The 17823-nt window shown below is 36.5% G+C and overlaps 1 long non-coding RNA gene across 1 annotated transcript; it reads right to left on the bottom strand.

The window, feature by feature from the left end:
* Window positions 1–12901: 12901 nt before the first annotated feature.
* On the bottom strand, window positions 12902–15957 carry LOC125255538. The gene is made up of 5 exons (XR_007181921.1): window positions 15853–15957; window positions 14874–14890; window positions 14512–14636; window positions 14100–14153; window positions 12902–13422 (listed from the first exon to the last, which is right to left on the bottom strand). It is a non-coding gene; the product is annotated as an uncharacterized LOC125255538 (long non-coding RNA).
* Window positions 15958–17823: the final 1866 nt, after the last annotated feature.

Genomic DNA, 17823 nt, shown 5'->3' with positions numbered 1-17823 from the left:
TATTTTTAAACATATTAACATATTTTCAGAGCTTCTGAAAGTGGCTCAATAGATAGGTGCGGAGGGATTATAATTCTCACTCGACCTGTCTGTAGTTTGCTTTTGGTTTCATGTCTTACAGGTATATAATACAGTCTCTTTCACTCTAGTGCATAGTCAGTTTTATCTTTACAAGCTGAAGTTGCAAGCATGTCTTCTTTTGGAAAAGACTTTTTTGGCAGCACGGGAACACAGGGGAACACAAACTGGAATTCCGCAAGTAAGTGTCACTAAAGTGTCTTTTACAAATTAATTTGAAGTTAATACTGTTGCATGCTAATTTTTCTGTTCTTTCTTAAAGTATGCAATCACACTGGATTAATTTCTGGGGCAGCATATGTTGGAGGAAGAGGTAGGAAGTGGCTCTAATATAACCTTTGTGAAACTAAAGCACATGTAGATTGAACTGTCTAATGTTTTCTCATATCAATTCTTGCATCTCAAAGGCCGCATTTACACTGCAAGTCGTAATGCTCAGATCCGATCTTTTGACCATATCCGATTTTTTTGGACGACGTGCTTACATTTCTTTTAAAAGTGACCTATATCGGATGTCTCCTTTTTACACTGCACTTGGCGAAACGTACCAAAAATAGCCTATATGACGTCACAGATCAATTTCAATGGTACATTGAGCTTAATTTATTGACATGAATTCATATAGAAACCCTTTTAATGCAATAGTTACATCCCTACATAAAAATAATACAAATTCTTCACGACAGTATACGTACGCAGCTCCGCTGGAAGCGTGTGAATTGAATAATACTCGGGTAGGGGTAGATATTCACAGCTTCATGGGCTCGAATCCGCCATCCTATACAATTGTTTTTTGTTTTGTTTTTTGTCATTAAAACAAATGCATTCATCAGTGATTGTATGCAAGTTTGTGTGCTTTTTATTTTGTGGTTTCAATGGAACGAATAGGGACTGAAGCGCGCGTCTGTGCACGAGCCGTCGTCACTGACAACAGCGGCAACGAGCACTCAGTGTGATTTCAAGAGCAACACATTTCAACGTCGGATCGCCTTTTATTTAACACAAACAAATTAAATTAATAATCTGCCAGTCAACTAGAGATGCTCCGTTTGTTATAGCTATGTCTGTACCGCAAAATGTTAAAAAACCCCTCACTTTTCAATGACGCAGGAGTCGCATTTACAGGGGAACATCCGATCTGTCCGCTTACACTGCAGGCGCAAACGCCCGTATCCGATTCATATCTGATTTATAACCACATATGAATGAGGCCTGAAACCGATCTGTGAAAATCGGAATCCATGCGCTTTTTTCCTGCTTACACGGTCGTGACTCATATCCGATCTGTGCCACATGGGAGGAAAAAATCGGAATTGGGTCACTTGAACCGTGCAGTGTAATAGAATTGTGTGTTTTTAATACAGTATTTCAATGTTTGTGTGATATGTTAGGCTGCATTCTTTAATAATCTGCACAGAGTCACAGAGTAATTAGAGATTTTGTCAAGTTTGGTAATTACATAATTTAATTGCATCATTCTTTTATATGTTCTTTTTTTCTTCTTCCCTAAGCTGTTTGTCATGCGGCCACACCTCCTCCTGGTAAGTTATACAATCAAGAAATATCTGATTTGAAAATGCCATAAAAGTCCTTAAAAAAGCACATCACAACAAAATGTTATTCTTGTTGTTCACTTGAAATTATTTTTGTCATTATTCAGTCAATACTATCATTTGTGGAGCTGCTGGTAAGTTAATATCAGTATACTATAAACATCCTGATTCTGTTCAGTAAAATGGCTGATACCTTAAAGGAACACTCGCTCAAAAATGACCAAAGAGTTTTGATATTTTTCCTATTTAAAACTCGACTCTTCTGTAGTTACAGTGTGTACTAAGACCGACGGAAAATGAAAAGTTGTGATTTTCTAGGCCGATATGGCTAGGAACTATACTCTCATTCCGGCGTAATAATCAAGGAACTTTGCTGCCGTACCATGGGTGCAACAGGAGCAATGATATTACGCAGCGGCTGTGACCCCCTGCTTGCACAGGGAGCATGACTTTTATTTTCCGTCGGTCTTAGTACACGATGTAACTACAGAAGAGTTTTAAATAGGAAAAATATCAAAACTCTTTGGTCATTTTTGAGCGAGATGCTAACAGTCTAATCAGATTCAATGAACTATGCTAAGCTATGCTAAAAGTGGTACCGCCAGACCCGGAGATCGGCTGAATGGATTCGAAAACGGTAAAACTCAACTGTTTAACTCTAGGGGAGTTGGAAAATGAGCCTATTTTCAAAAAAAAGTGGAGTGTTTCTTTAAAATGAAAGAGAACAAAGACCCCACTTGACTGATTTTATTTGAACAGCCATTAATATTATATATATTTTATAAGCTGCGTCGGCAAGTACATTGTTCATATGTTTGTATGCATTTTTAGGTTACTGTGCAAAAAACCTGACATCTTCATACCTTGATACCAAGTGTAACCCTACATCCAATGACAAGAAATGATTCAACGGGGGAAAACGCTGGAGATTCTTCAATACACTCCACTACATATAATCCTCATCTGTAATTTCTGAGTGATGCTTGTCCTACTTAATCATATTTTGAAGTTTTCATTTAATTTAACCGTGTATATTTTATAATCATTCTCTCTGCTCTGTTCTTCTTGTTGCTTGTCTTTCCAAAAATCAGTCTACAGGATATTCTGTAAAATAGCATATATGCAGGGGTTAAATTGGGATTTGTTGCTGATCAAAATCATTCTATAGATGCTGGTGGTGAGCAAAGCTACATCTGATGACAATAAAATATTTCTGTAGGCCTGTGCCTTCTCCTTTGTGTCAGTATCAAATATAAGAGTGATGCTACCATTAAAGGTGCCCTAGATTATGTTTTTAAAAGATGTAATATAAGTCTAAGGTGTCCCCTGAATGTGTCTGTGAAGTTTCAGCTCAAAAAACACCATAGATTTTTTTTTATTAATTTTTTTAACTGCCTATTTTGGGGCATCATTATAAACGCGCCGATTTTATGCTGCGGCCCCTTTAAATCCCGTGCTCTCCGCCCACAGAGCTTGTGCTTGCCTTAATCAGTGCCTTAACAAAGTTTACACAGCTAATATAACCCTCAAAATGGATCTTTACAAAGTGTTCGTCATGCAACATGTCTAATCACGTAAGTATGGTATTTATTTGGATGTTTACATTTGATTCTGAATGAATTTGATGGTGCTCCGTGGCTAACGGCTAATGCTACACTGTTGGAGAGATTTATAAAGAATGAAGTTGTGTTTATGCATTATACAGACTGCAAGTGTTTAAAAATGAAAATAGCAACGGCTCTCTTGTCTCCATGAATACAGTAAGAAACGATGGTAACTTTAACCACATTTAACAGTACATTAGCAACATGCTAACGAAACATTTAGAAAGACAATTTACAAATATCACTAAAAATATCATGTTATCATGGATCATGTCAGTTATTATTGCTCCATCTGCCATTTTTCGCTGTTGTTCTTGCTTGCTTACCTAGTCTGATGATTTGGTTGTGCACATCCAGACGTTAATACTGGCTGCCCTTGTCTAATGCCTTTCATAATGTTGGGAACATGGGCTGGCATATGCAAATATTGGGGCGTACACCCCGACTGTTACGTAACAGTCGGTGTTATGTTGAGATTCGCCTGTTCTGTGGAGGTCTTTTGAACAAATGAGATTTATATAAGAAGGAGGAAACAATGGAGTTTGAGACTCACTGTATCATTTCCATGTACTGAACTCTTGTTATTCAACTATGCCGAGGTAAATTCAATTTTTCATTCGAGGGCACCTTTAAAGGACAGAATATAAATACAAAATACAGAGTTCAACATTAAGCCTTGTTTTGTGCTTGTCCTTTGGACAACTAAAATGGTCATTTACTTGTCAGAGTAAAAAAGTAGCTTGTCTGGAAAAAAAATATAATTTATTCTGAAACAAGCAACATTCTCATCAGTGTTTTATCAGCAGTGATATATTTAAATCTGCATATTTATGTTATTTACCCTGGGGGTATTCTATTAATAGTTCTTACATTATAATAATAATAATCATTCCTTAATATAATAATAATTAACCTTTATAATCCCCCCCCAATCTAATTAAATTAGTTTAAGTTAATCTTTTATTTCAAATTCTTACATTTGATATTAAAATAGTAAGACACTATAGGGCTGTTACCAAATTAAATAATTTACGCTGAAAAAGTACAACTGCATTCAATAATGTTATGAGATTCTTTAAATATTTTTGAATACAAATAAGAAATGTTGGTGGGAAATTTAGACTTTTAAACATGAAATTAAACCGCCAGTAGATGGCGGCAAGTGACCGTTTTAATGAGTGAGCCACTCATTCATTTATTAAAACAATTCATTCAAAAAGCTGAATCATTCAAGAATGAAGCAGTTGTTTATGATTGGGCCATTGAATCTTCACTCAACCGATTCGTTCAAAGGGCTGAATCATTTGAAACGGCGGAGCGTAGCTGCGAGATGCGCTGGTTCTGCTTTGTTTGGAACTATTTTCATATCATATTCAGTGATTCATATTAACTAATTGTTTATTGAACTGTTGTATGAAATTAGTGTTATTTTCAATCAAGGTGATATTCAGGAATTCATCACTTTCGGTCCTGTGATACTTTATCATATGTTGTAAATAGCTAGCTATATTGAATTTTTATTGCAACATTATAACCGAATTTCTCTGTGTGAGCAGAGCTCATTTGTTTTGAATTCTCCTCAAGCGGTTACGGGCGCCTCAACAGCGCAATAGGCTATCACCGCCAATATACATTAGGATATATTAGGCTACTATCGACTACCACTATCGCCAATTAAGCTAAATGAATCATTCTCGTGTTTTGGTTGTTATTGACATTTTAATCAAGCTATCTATCTGGTCAGGCAAGTAAAATTCTCAAAAATCAAATACAAAAATCCACTTGTCCCGCAGCCGCAGTCCCGGGGCTCAGCCCCGGGCGGCCCCGGCCCAATTTAACCCCTGTATGTATGACTGCAACAGGCTACAAAATGTTTTAGGGAGTAGTATGTATGTTAGCTATTACATTAATCAATATTACCAAATGAGACCTTAGAAAGTGATATCAATAAATCATGTTTTAACCTTATATTGTGTTTCCTTTGAATCAATAATGTGTTAAATATAGAAATATGCAAGCAAAAACAATGCTTGTTTCCAAAACACTGCTTGCATACAGACAGCTAGCCTACTCACATTTAACCCTGCAAGATCATGCTGGTGAACCAACTTCAGCTCCGTTTTCTTGATAACATCATAAATATGTTGGTCCACTAGCTAGACCAGCACTATAAAAGCATAAACCAGGAATGTACTGCTTATTCCCTGCTGAAAATCCCAGCATGGACATCAGAGACTTATTTTACATCTTGTAAAGAGGGGCATAATAATGTTTTACCATTTAATGACCATCCCAGCTAACAAAAATGTTTTGCTAAGGTTTCAATTAAGTTATGAAAATGTGATTTCTGAATGTTCTCTAAATGTTCAAAAGTTCAGTTTAACTTGATCAAATGAAATGTTCCCTTAACGTTAATGCAACCATTTTGCTAACATTGTTAATATGGAATGTTCTCTGAACATTCTGAAACAAGTGAAACAAGGTAGTTATTTGTTTTTGGCAGGACATGGAGTATTTGCCTCAAAAAACATATAAGGAGCCTTCATTTTGGAGTAGCCTATAGTTAAATTGATTAAAAAACAAACAAGCAATGAATATGCATGTATTTTTAGGAACCACAACATAGATTTTTGGAGAGTACTTGTGATCATACATAGGAAGTAAGAACTCCTCACTAATATTAAATCAAGCAATACTGAAGGGATAGTTTACCTTTATGTTAAATTTACATTTTTTTCGTACTCATTTCCTGCTTAAACCTGTATAACTGTCATCTGTGGACAATAAAATGTGCAGTAAATTGGGGATTATAATTTATTTGGGAATATTTCTGTTTCTAAAATGTTATTGTTTCTTTTGTAATGTCCGTTTTACTTATATATATATATAAGAAATTCTCTCTCTGCTATTGCTGTAAACTTCAAATTAATTTTAAATATTAAAAATGGCCCAAGGTTTGTAAGTGAATTTCTATCTAATTAACAACAAAATCAACACAACTAAAAACTAAAGATTAAAGTAAGCTTGCATTATTGCATTTGTTGGGTCGAACTGTTATAAATACATAAATTATTAGAGAATTAAAAATATTCATGAACTCCAGTGAAAAGTATAGACAAACTCTGAATGGATCTGTATATGCATCGTTCATCTACATTTTATATTTTTCTGAGGATTTTAGGATTTTTTTTATTAATGAATTGATTTCAGGAATTAAGGATTATTGTTAAAATGAGGATTATGATTAGTTGGGAAATTTATTAATATTTTTGACCAACCCTATAATTAAGACATAATGTGTAAAGCAGTTTATTGATTTACTGCACTTCAGGGTTGATGCTTCAAATGAGGATGGGTCCCTGGGGAGACTTTCAATGATGATCCATAACCCAATTCAAAAATGAAGATAATTGAAGTTAGTGGCCTGCCTCATTTCCATTTATTTGCACTAACAGACATTAAAGAAGGGGAAGAAATCACATATGATCATGGAGGAGTTGGATTGTCATGGCGTGTCCAGAAAAAGTCAAGAAACAAGGTATGTTTCTAAAAAACAAGTTTTTGGAGAGTCCAGAGCATTTTGTCTAGACTGTGGGCCCATCATTGAATTCTATTAATTTATGGTTGCTTTTTCTATTGTGATTTACAATAAATTTACCTTATTTATTGTGTTTTCTTTGGTCCTTTTTGATTGATGGCCTACTGGAAGCCTTTCATTCTTTTCTTTTATTACGTCTTATCCTTACCGGATCTAATAATACGGAATATAAGTAATATTCACTATGTTGCCAGGTTACATTTCAGGACAAATGGCCCACAGGAACTGCCATCCTGTTGTTTTGAATGAGGTAGTGTGTCACAAGCCCATCTTGAAAACTAATAGTCTCTCTGTTTCATGAAGGACCTCTAACAAAGAAGTTAAATGCCTTTTAAACAAATTAAATAAAAATGTATTGCCCATTCATTTTAGCAGAAGTTATTTAAAATGCTGGTTTACCTGGTCACATCCTGACACATTTTGATTATTATGTTTCTCTCCCCCAGATGATCCAGGAACAGAATAGAATAGAATATGGCAAATCATTTTATCATATGTATGTATGTATGCATGTTGTATACATATATATTCAGCATTTAAAAGCATTAAATGTTACTATCACTGTCCAGTGGTGATTTTCGTTAATGACCCCAAATATATTTGTATACATTTGGATTCATCTGTATAAAATCAGTAAAATTAAATATTACTGCACAAATATGTGGCATAATCTCAGTTCAGTCGCAGTTTGGAGGAAGTCATTCACCAACCTTTATTTTTGCTCTCTTTGCTCATCTCGGTGTCTGACACAGACTGCCTTTTCTAGAGAATGCTGGTTGTGTTTTTTTGGACTGAACTATAAATGTAGACCCACATGATAATAGGAATGAATAAAGGCAGATTTTTAGTTTCAATAGTAAGATAAAAATCAAATACTGTGTGTTCACACCGCCGGCGGCGAGAGCGTCAAAGTGACAGGAAGTCATTCAATTTCAATAAGAGCCCGGCGGCGAGCTCCGGCGAGAGCGTCGAGGAGAGTTGAAATCAGGTTAACTTTATGGTAATGAGCCATGACGCGGTTCGGTGGCAACCAATCGGAATGTAGATGTCCTCGCTTGAGAGGCTTCCGATAGGTTGACGCAACTTGTCATTTACTTTGACCCTCCCGCCGGCGGCGGTTTGAACGAACAGTACAGCGTTGTTGACAGGGCTATGAGGGGTGAATTCAACAAAATTTGATGATTGCTAAGCAAACTGAGAGGAGAACTAACGTGTATACGCACGCCAGCCGTCTGGCCAAAATCCCATAGTATTCAGGCGTCAGACGTAAGATATGAGACATTAGACGTCACGGTCACGTGTTGGAGCTACGCTCAAAGTGCGCGGCGGCGATGGCGGCGACGTAGTTGAGAAAGTATATTTTTTTTACTTTGCGTCTGGATAACGTACGTGTGGATAAACGCCTGGATAACGTACGTGTGGATAAACGTCTGGATAACGTACGTGTGGACTAACGTCTGGATTTGTATGTGTGGATAACACTAATGATATTTTAGCTTTATTCCTATTTTGCCCAAAGGAAGCTTTAAGGTGTAAATGTTCATAAGTTGGAGGAAGCATTAAATCTGTCTCCCTGATTGAAGCTTGGCCATTCCTCCGGCCACCTCTGTTGAGCAAGCACCGAATTAACAGCTGACTTTTCTCCGTTCAAAGGACACACCGGCCATTCCAGCTGAACTAAGGCCTTCACCTCTTAATATGGAAAATAATAATAACAAGCCCAAAAATACATATAAGTGGCCATGGTAACACTGCAAGTGCGCGCTTGGCTTGAAGCAGCCAAACAAATAAAACACAACAGAGTCGAGCTCGACGGTCAAACGTGTTTATTTTATTTATTTATTTTAAGCGCATGTTTACTTAGAAAAATAATGGAAAAGTGCTGCAATGGCATAAACAACCTTAAGGTTAGAACAACGAAATAAACAAATATATATTGCATGGTTATACACGCTCGTTTGAGATGTGTTGCATTAATTATTATTAGAAGACTTATTTATTTGTTCTCATGTGCTTGTATTCGATTTGTCTAATAAATTGAATTACTATATTTAAGCTTTAGTTATATTTTAGGTGATGTTGCTGGGCAAGTGAATTAAGAACAGTGCTCAGTCATAAAAAAAAAAATAATGTGTGTGCGTGTGAGGCGCCGGCGCGATCACTTACATTTTCTTATAAAAGCGGGAAAAAAATAAAATACTCAGACATTTATGGTCACCTTTATGTAACACATTTCGAATCTGTGAAGGGTTAAATAGACCTATTATTTTTGTACACTCACAATAAAAATAAAAAAATGCCTGTAAAACAAAGAATATAAAAAGAATTATATTTTGTTAATATGTTTATTAGGTAAAATAAATTTGCGCATAGGTTATTTATTCCTTTAGGATTTAATCCTGTTTTTCTCCATTCAGAAGCGCTGCAGGTGCCTGAAGATGATGATGATGATGAATCCTCACATTCTGTTGTTTATTCTGCTATTCCTTCATGTAGGCTAAAACGAATTAAACCCCTGGGATTTTATTAATGGGTCACAGACAGGTATCCATTGTAATTTCGTTGAATTCTAATTTTATTTACTTTGTCGGTTAATGAAAAGATAATGATCTCGTCGGTTGAAAGTCAGAGGGGAAAAACGAAATGACATCCACAAGGCAACATTTCTAGTTTTCGTTTAGTTTAAGTTTGTTTTACTAATATATATAGGCCTATATTTTTTTTTTTATATTCAGGTTTATTTCGATTAGCATAAATGTTTTAATAGTTTTAGTTTTTGTTAGTTTATAACCCTGCCTGGGAAAAAACATCCACAGAACTGCAGTCAATTTTCCAGCTGTTTAAGCCATGAATATTTACAAATATTCACAAACGATTTATTGCCGTCTGGGACACAATCTCAGGCCGGGAGTCTCAGACTTGTCGAAGCCAAATACAGTTATTGATGCTTGGGAAGCTAACCGCAATTTCTTAACGATCAGCATTTTATCTGAAAGAGGTTCACCTGAAAATGTTGTCCAATAGAGGGAGCCACAGGATAAGGAATATTTTAAGCTTATATTCCTTATTTTTAAGCTTATTTGTTTCCATACTTTTGAATGTATAACCATTAAATTTCTTTAACCATGTTCTGACAATATAGTTTTACTGTTCATTTACATATGTGAAATGCTTATCCCATGAATAATTATTTTTATTTATTCTAATATGCTGCCTTAACTAATATGACAGTTTGTTCTGCATGTGTATTTATTTTTTCCAGTATTATATAGGCTATAGTTTAAATTAAAACTTCTATTAAAATATTACATGATTGAAGTGTTTGATAATAGGCCATAGCTTGCTCTCTGAATTAATCTTTTAATTTCGAATTTGGTCTTTTAATTTAACTGTCTTTAATGCTTCATGCATTTTTTTTATAAAGGATTTCTATGGGGGACAAAACTCTGAAACAACATGTTTTACTTAGATAATGCAGTAATGTCATTATCTTAGCAGTAGTGTTTATGACAGGAGAAATGTGTTGATTAGTTGTCTCTGGTTGTCATTGACATTAAGCGCAGGCATTTTCAAGTTAAGCAATAGCACATCTTTTAATGTCAGTTATTGATTGGCTAATTAGTGTCGGTCATGTTTTCGTCAACATATTTAAACAAAATTAGGAATGGAGAAATATTCAGTGATTTTGAGGTGCTTAAATGTTAACCCAGCAAACATGCTTCTTTGGGGCCCGTGTGGGGCCATTGCGGGCAGCCCACTGTGGGCCCAGATACCGGCGTGAAATGCGGGGCACGTGTGGGCCCCACACTATGGGCCCAGTGCGGGGCCCTAGTGGGACAGCCCAAAGTGTGGGCTGACTGTGGGCTGGCCCACACTATGCAGAGTGGGCCCTGTTGGGGCCAGAAGTGGGCCCACAGCAAGCCCCTTAGGGGCCCGTGTGGGGCCATTGCGGCAGCCCACTGTGGGCCCAGATACCGGCGTGAAATGCGGGGCACATGTGGGTCCCACACTATGGGACCCAGGTGGGGCGCCAGTGGGACAGCCCAAAGTGTGGGCTGATTGGGCTGGCCCCACACTAAGCAGAGCAAAACTAACCATTTGTGGGCCCACAGCAAGCCCACACTGTGGGCAAAGTGTGGGTATACTGTGGGTACACTGGGAAAAGAGTGGGCATACTGTGAACAATGCACAGATGTGTAAGAACATACCTTTGGCTTTAACAAACAACAAGATTAGTTTGGTTCTACTTTGCATTTGCCACAACACACACACAAAACAATTTCACTTGTTGAAAGAATACATTGAAAGTCATATGTTTCAAATAATTTCATTTATTCACATTCATGTAAAAAAAAAAAAAAAAAAAAAAAAAAATATATATATATATATATATATATATATATATATATATATATATATATATATATATATATATATATATATATACACAATACATTACCATTCAAAAGTTCAGTAATATTTTTAAAATGCTTTGGAAAAAAGTTCTTTCTGCTCATCAATGCTGCATTTATTTGATTAAAAAAAAAACATTAAAAAGAGTAATATTCTGAAATAATATTAACTTAAAATAACTGCAGGGCTCGACATTAATGCTTGTCCAGGACAAGTGGATTTTTTGAAGTGGCAAGTGAAAGAGAATTGTACTTGCCCGACTGGACAAGCAGCCTGATAAAAATGCCAATAACAAAAAATAACTAGGGAATCACCAAAAACATGAGAATTGTTCTGGATTCATTTAGTGTAAAAGGTGACTGATAGTACATTATATATTATATAATTTTTTACTGACGGTAACAAGCCTCTCGAGGAAAAAATCGCAACAAATGTGCCCAGCTCACTCAAAGAAACTCAGTTTTAGGGTTAGTTCACCCCAAAATGAAAATTCTGTCATTAATTACTCACCCTCATGTCGTTCCACACCCGTAAGACCTTTGTTTATCTTCGGAACACAAGTTAAGATATTTTTGATAAAATCCAATGGCTTGTGAGGCCTGCACTGAGAGCAAGTTAACTTAGACTTTCAAATGCCCAGAAAGGTAACTGTTCCTAAAAACATTTTTAAAACAGTTCATGTGACTACAATTGTTCAACCTTAATGTTATGAAGTGACAAGAATACTTTTTTGTGCATTAAAAAGACTAAATAACGAGCATGTATCATACGATCCCAAACTGCCAAAGTCACATGATTTCAGTAAACAAGGCTTCATTGCATCATAAGTGTTTCAAGATTTCAATGGTACAAGTGACTTTGGCAGTTTGATACCCGCTCTGTCTGAACGACTGATTCGAAACAAAAGATGCATAAAGCTTCAAAGCTTCATGAAGCAGTGTTTAGTTCAGTGACGAGTGCTAGATATTGTTGTATAAAGTCGTTATATTGTTTTTTTTGGCACACAAGTATTCTCTTCGCTTCATAACATTAAGGTTGAACAATTGTAGTCACATGAACTGTTTTAAATATGTTTTTAGTAACAGTTACCTTTCTGGCTCCTCACGAGCCATTGGATTTTATCAAAAATATCTTGTGTTCTGAAGATGAACGAAGATCTTGCGTGTGTGGAACGACATGAGGGTGAGTAAGTAATGACAGAATTTTCATTTTTGGGTGAACTAACATGACCAAGAGTGCTGAATTCCATCACAATTGAAAATGTGACACTGATTTCATGTCATTGTTTGAATTAATGACTCAATGACTCACTCATTAAGACAGTGACCTGCCGCCACCTACTGGCAGTTTAGTTTTATGTTTAAAAGTATCATTCTTTCCGACATTTTTTATTATCTAATCCAGGGCTGGGCAAACTCGGTCCTGGAGGGCCACTGTCCTGCAGAGTTTAGCTGCAACCACTCACCTGTGTGTAATCCTGAAGACCTTGATTAGCTGGTTCAGGTGTGTTTGATTAGGGTTGGAGCAAAACTCTGCAGGGACGGCGGCCCTCCAGGACCGAGTTTGCCCAGCCCTGATCTAATCTCACAACATTTTTAAATGCAGTTGTAATTTTTCAGTGTAAATTATTTAATTTGATTAGTAACAGTGTCTTATTACACTAATTTAATTTATTGATCAAATTTAAGAATTTAAAATGAAAGATGAAGCATTTATTTAATAATGGGGAAAATGTGCTTTATAAAGGTAAAAATATCATAAATATGGAGATTTATACATGTCACAGCCGGCCTTAACACTGATGCTGCAGAATAAATTGTATTTACAACAAAGTTTGTGAATGACCGATTTACTCGTCACAGGAAAAGGCTTAATGTCGAGCCCTGAACTGTTTTAATATATTTTACAAAGTAAAATTTTCCTGTGATGTTAAAACTTAATATTCAGCAGCCTGCATCTAGTTGTCAGTGTCACATGATCATTCAGAAATCATTCATTTGTGGATGGAGATGAGTGATCAATCTCCTCGGGTACCAGTAGATCTTTGCCTGATCTCCAGTCTTCTGGTTCTTCTGCTCCTTCCACCATCCCAGTCTCTTGCATTATGGAGCCATGATTTGACAGGAGTTTCCACTTCGGAAGCTGTGGCCTGGCCGCTTTTTGTGCGCTTTTTTATCTAAAGTGAAAAAACAACAACAATTGAAACATTAATTTAAAAAACAAAAAACAAAACATGAGTTTTGTATACATTACATTTGTGTTTTCCCAAGGGTTAGGACATTTCCAACCCAGGGAACAATCTTTTGAGAACATCTAAATGCACTTTGACTGGAGAATCCTGAGAATAATTTGAGTTCCTGAAAAATAGTTCCAGGTGTTGTTTATTAATATTAAAAACAATTTTAGACTGTTGTTGAGAGAGAAAGATACAGAGAGTGAATAAATTGAGGGCATGATGAACTGAGAGCATGAGAACAATTTACTAAAATTGTCAACACGATGTAAAGAAAAAAAACTGTTTGCTACTCACCCTCGTGTCATTCCAAACCTGCATGATTTCTTCTGTGGAAGATGATATTTTGAAAACTGACCATGTTTTTGTCAATACAATAAAAAGTCAATGGGATCCAATGCAGTTTACATTGTATGGACAAAACAGATAAAACATTCTTCAAAATATCTTCTTTTCATTCCACAGAAAAAAGTAAGTAATACAAGTTTGGAACAACATGAAGAACTATACTTTTAACGTAAGAAATCATTGATGACTTTAACTTTCAGCATGAATATGTAATTTTTATTAAAATAAATGCAAATACTGAGAATGTGTCTGACAGTCAAAAATGTACTTACACAGCAAAAGATGCAGTGACCTGTGCCTGAGCAGCTCTCCTTAGGTTTATTTAGCTGTGGTTAACAAAAGAGAGAAAGAAATATTGAATAAATCTATACAAATTAAAATGTACTGTATTAATTTTTTAATCAGTGATTATTGACTAATCAGCATGTCAGGAGTTCTCAGCTCTGGTCCTCGAAGTGCACTGTCTTGCACAGTTTATGTCCACACCTGATCAATCTCACCACATGTGACTTTCTAGCCAGTAAACCAAAAGAGCTCGATTGGCTTGTTCAGGTGTGTTGGACCAGGGTTGGTGCTAAAGTCTGCAGGATAGTGGTCCTCGAGGCCCAGAGCTGAGATCCCCTGCAATATGTTCTGAACATGACAATTCAGAGATCCAGAATGACTGCTAGATCGATCACTTACGACAGTGGTGTCCAGTCCTGGTCATGGAGGACCAACGTCCTGCAGAGTGTAGCTCAAACCGTCCTGTAGTTCCTGGTCATCCTGAAGACCTGTAGTCAGGAATCAGGACTAGATGGCAAAGAATACTGAAAAGAGAGAGGACAAACAACATTTCAATGGTATGAAGCCAGTTTAAATCTTTTATTCATGAATATGTACACTGACATCTGAGAATGTGACACATGGTACCACTGTACTGTCAGATACAGTGATACCCAAAAGATTAACAGATAACAAGCAAAATGTTTATTAAAGTACAGTTATTTGGTGCAATCAACAATACAAAAACTGCGAATGTGTCAGACAGTGAGTCGAATACTTACAGAGCAGAACCAATGATCTGATTACACACAATGAAAAGGAGAAAAAAAAAAACAAGAACTAATATTTCAGTTAAATATTGCTCTGTATGGATGAACGTGCTGATGAAATGTAGCCTATACATTCAAGAGACATTATACATCAATATTTAATGTGAATATAACTGAATTAAAAATTTTAGGCCATGAAATTATATCTTTTCATAATTAATTAATTACAGATGGTTGATTTCATTTGAAATACACAGGCCAATGACTTATCTCTCCCTGCGTCTCAATCAGCTCATCAGCTCCCTAGCTCATGAATCAGTATTTCATTAAAATGAATGAGGCCGACTCCCTGATCAGTGCCCTAACTACTGAACTAGGGAGCTGATTGAGACACGCTCTCTCTCTCTCCCCCCGTGCACGCGCCAACTTGCGCGTGAGACAAAGCGTTCAATTTGTTATTTTTAGGTCACGTTAACATGATAGCAATATAAAAATACAAAGCACATGTATATAAATAAATATGGTTTGCTGTCAGAGCACAGGGTTTATCGATGTATGAACGGTTATAAAATCATATGTAACGAGATTTAATGTAGGCCTCGTTTACGTCGCTATTTTAACTATAAAACGGACATGACTGACTCATTTATGCCTAGCTCGGTTGTAGTTCGCTAACATAGCAACAGGAGAACAATAATAAATCAAATTAACACCAAAATGGATGTAAAACAATTCAAGGCATTGAATTTATGCAGTTTTAAAGTAACTGTTACATATATAAAGTATAGATTACCAGAAAATGGGCTAGTCGACCGTTATAACCGTTAGTCATTTAAACGGCAGCATATGTTACAATCAGATTAAAACACTAAAAATTGGTGCAATTTAATTTTAGTCAATAAATTCATTAGCATTTTCATCTGTTACACTAATTTTAACAGAAATCTCAGAAATTACCATTTAAAAAAAGCTTATAATTTAAAAACCTTACCTGTTTGAAGCAGAACTGGGCGGTGCAGTCGAATCCGGAATGACAGCTCATTAGCGATGCAGTTCCAGCAGTCTCATTGGTTAGAATTAATCACGTGATGACGCCATCTTCCGTATTACTAATAAAAATATATTTTTTTCCTTTTTTGCCATTTCAGAAATATCTAAAAATATCAAATTCATCAGTGATGTATTATATATATATATATATATATATATATATATATATATATAGCCATTTTTGTTTTTTTCTTTTAATAACTCGAGTTATATATATATATATATATATATATATATATATATATATATATATATATATATATATATACACAAAACAAATCCATCATTGATCAACCATTTACATTGTTTTATTGTGACAAATAAGTTAATTTTATTTAATACAGCAAAACTTTCTATTAAGTCTATGCCTATAATGAATTTTAGCTCCATTTATACTTTATTTATGTTAAGTATTCTATAAATATATTTTAAAAACTCATTAAGACATATACTGCATTAAAAGAACAGTTATAGTTAAATTTATATATTTATTTCTGTCCAATAAGTGAATATATTGTTATTAATACCTGTGTTGTGTTTTTATAAATACTTATTGTGAGTGATAATAGTTACTAACCTCTATAAATGCATTGTTGATGGCTTTAAGTAAAGTCAAAACATAGGATGCAATTTTCCTAAAGAAAATGTTAAGTAATCATGAGGATGTGCACATTATACATTTTAAGTTGTTTTGCAAATGTACCTGAACAATAATTCCAATATATAAAAAAGAAAGAAATCATTATAAACAGTTATTTTTAATATTGCATACTAGCAGAACACTGCAACAACATTTTTAAAGGAACAGGGGAACAGCTGCTAATCCAACAGGCAAAGACAGCACTTGCCTTGCTATCTTGATTGTGTGCAGTTTTAGTGGTGTGGGCTGTTGAATCTAATGACATATATATGACTGAATCGTTAAAAATAGTTTGATTAACCCTGATTTAACAATGATTTAACTGTGCTGTTAACATGGTGGGCTGCCCACAGTAAACACTCATGTTGGCACAGTGAAAAACTTCTGTAGGCCCTGTATGAGATAACCCATTGGGGGGCCCGTGTGGGTTTTCTGTGGGCAAACCCACAGTGGGTTGCCCAGAGTAAACCCTCATGGGGGCCCAAATGGACAAAACTGCTATGGGCCCCGCATGGGCTAACCCACTGGGGACCCGTGTGGGTTTTCTGTGGGCAAGCCCACAGTGGGTTGCCCAGAGTAAACCCTCATGGGGGCCCAAATGGACAAAACTGCTATGGGCCCCGCATGGGCTAACCCACTGGGGACCCGTGTGGGTTTTCTGTGGGCAAGCCCACAGTGGGTTGCCCAAAATAAACCCTCATGGGGCCCAAATGGGCAAAACTGCTATGGGCCCCGCATGGGCTAACCCACTGGGGGCCCGTGTGGGTTTTCTGTGGGCAAGCCCACAGTGGGTTGCCCAGAGTAAACCCTCATGGGGGCCCAAATGGGCAAAACTGCTATGGGCCCCGCATGGGCTAACCCACTGGGGGCCCGTGTGGGTTTTCTGTGGGCAAGCCCACTGTGGGTTTGCCCACAGAAAGCCCACATGGGGCCCCAAAGGGTTTGCCCTTGCCCACACTGTCCCACAGAAAACCCACACTTACCCGCAGTGAGCCCACACTGGCATGTTTGCTGGGAAATGTGTTTTTTTCTTTTTTCTCAAAACAAACCAAAAACACTAATTTACAGAACTTCAGACAATTTACAAAATAACAACTGGCAAAAGTTACTTCAGATGTCACGGCGCAGACGTCACGTAGCTTCTCACGCGGCTTCTCAGGCGAGAAAGGGGGCGACGAAAGTGTCACGTTCCTTATCACACGTCATTGGTCGCGGCTTCTGCTCACGGCAAGGTACGCGACGATCGACACGACTGATTGCTTAGTTAGCATC

This window comes from Megalobrama amblycephala, linkage group LG20, assembly GCF_018812025.1.
Source record: "Megalobrama amblycephala isolate DHTTF-2021 linkage group LG20, ASM1881202v1, whole genome shotgun sequence".
Taxonomy (NCBI): domain Eukaryota; kingdom Metazoa; phylum Chordata; class Actinopteri; order Cypriniformes; family Xenocyprididae; genus Megalobrama; species Megalobrama amblycephala.
Note: the sequence above shows the minus strand (reverse complement) of the source record. Positions and strands in the feature narration are given on the sequence as shown.